This window comes from Pteropus vampyrus, unplaced genomic scaffold (genome assembly GCF_000151845.1).
Source record: "Pteropus vampyrus isolate Shadow unplaced genomic scaffold, Pvam_2.0 Scaffold197, whole genome shotgun sequence".
Lineage (NCBI taxonomy): Eukaryota > Metazoa > Chordata > Mammalia > Chiroptera > Pteropodidae > Pteropus > Pteropus vampyrus.
In genome coordinates, this window is record NW_011888978.1 from 2,008,646 (window position 1) to 2,010,434 (window position 1,789).

Below are 1,789 nucleotides of genomic sequence, written 5' to 3' on the forward strand. Positions count from 1 at the left end.
ATATAGTTGATAACATTGCAATAACTATGTATGGTGTCAGATAGGTACTAGATTTATGATCACTTCATAAGTTATATAAATGTCTAATCACTGTGTTGTACACCTGAAACTAATGTAATATTGTATGTCAACTATAATTGAAAAAAATAAAATATAAAAATTTAAAAAAGGACGTGGTTCCATAGTGTAGGTCCTGGGTTCGCAGCCCAGTGAAGCCACCGCCCATGGTCTATGACCATGCCACCCTGAACAAGCTCGATCCCATCTGATCCTGGAAGCTAAGCAGGATCGGGCCTGGTTAGTATTTGCATGGGAGACCACCTAGGAAGACCAGGTGTGCTGTAGGCACAAAAAAAAAGGGGGGGTTGTAAGCTGACAAGGTCCTTGCAATCTGTGAGGTCAAACAAGGGTGCCTCGCCTAAAAAAAATAAAAATAAAATAAAATATTTTGGTGACTTGAAAACTTTGAGTTTTACTAAGTTAAAAGATGAAAATTACTGAATATCTAGAACATTTCCAAGTCAGATAAAATACTGAAACATCAACTGCTAAATTAATTTAGTTTACTTACTTTTGGCTTATTAATACAGAAAAACTAAAGATATTTGGATTTTGTTAATAAAAATATCTTATGCTATGTTGAGGAAGTACATATTTATAAAAATTGTGAAATATATTTACCAAAGATCCTATGTTTCTACAGGTTATGAAATGTCCAATCTAGAGAATGCTAATTGCTTACTTTTAGTTGTCACTAAAATTAAGGTTTCTAAGAGTTAAGAATTCTAATTAACACAAAAGAAATTAACATATGTTTTAAATATAAGATGGTATAAGGTATAGATATGTTTTCATTAAGGGAAATGAAAATAATTTTGTTCTGGTTATTTCAGAATTTTACCTCTTATAATCAAGCTGGCTAAACTTGAGTTATTATGATGTTTTTTAAAGTTAAGTTTTAATATCAATGGTGTGTTTATATAAAGTTAAGACTTAATGTTATTTCTTAACTAAAAGAACAAAATTTTCCTGTACTATTTATATACTCTACTAAGGGATTATAAGAGAAAAGCAAAGATTTTATTTTATTTAAATGATTTCCTCTACTTTTTGTCATCTGGTCTTTAATTGCTCGAATAAGTTGAGCCTTCTTAATATTAAAAAAGCTGACATTTTGCCTACAACTATGTAACCATCTGTATTTGTCTTTAAAATTTTTTATTGCCACCCTAAGCCACTGACTGGCCTTCCACTTTCTCCCAGTAGAGGCGTGGGACTGAAGTGTGGGACTGCGGGTGTAGCTCAAGGACATGGATCTCAATAGAGGATACCCAGCCCCACCCTGCTGAGCACAGGGCAGCCCCACTACCCTCTTCACTTACTTCAGTTCCGCCCTGGTTGATTAGAGATAGTGATATTAAATACATTCACATTGGACAGGGATCAGTTGAAAACAGACTGAGTATTTGATAATACAAAGTACTGTTAAATTTTGCAAGTGCAATATATTAGGAGGGACCAGGGAGCAGCAGACATGTCATGGGTGGTGGCTCCCAAGGGGGCGGGGCAAAGGCTTCTGCTCTGTGGCTCCAAGGGCAGCCAGTGCCAGGCCCAGCCATAAGCCACTCCTGCTTCCAAGGTCCTACTTGAGGCTCCATATCTCCTGAATGGCACTGTTCCTAGTGACCCAGCAGACTCTGTGGGCCTTTGGTCCCTGTCCTGTCCCCTCTGGTCACCACAGTCTTCTGTAGTCATCCTGTCCCACACATGTGCAGATGCACATGGAACA

The 1,789-nt window shown here is 37.2% G+C and overlaps 1 pseudogene; it reads left to right on the top strand.

The window, feature by feature from the left end:
• Window positions 1–227: 227 nt before the first annotated feature.
• On the top strand, window positions 228–348 carry LOC111746698 (annotated as a pseudogene).
• Window positions 349–1,789: the final 1,441 nt, after the last annotated feature.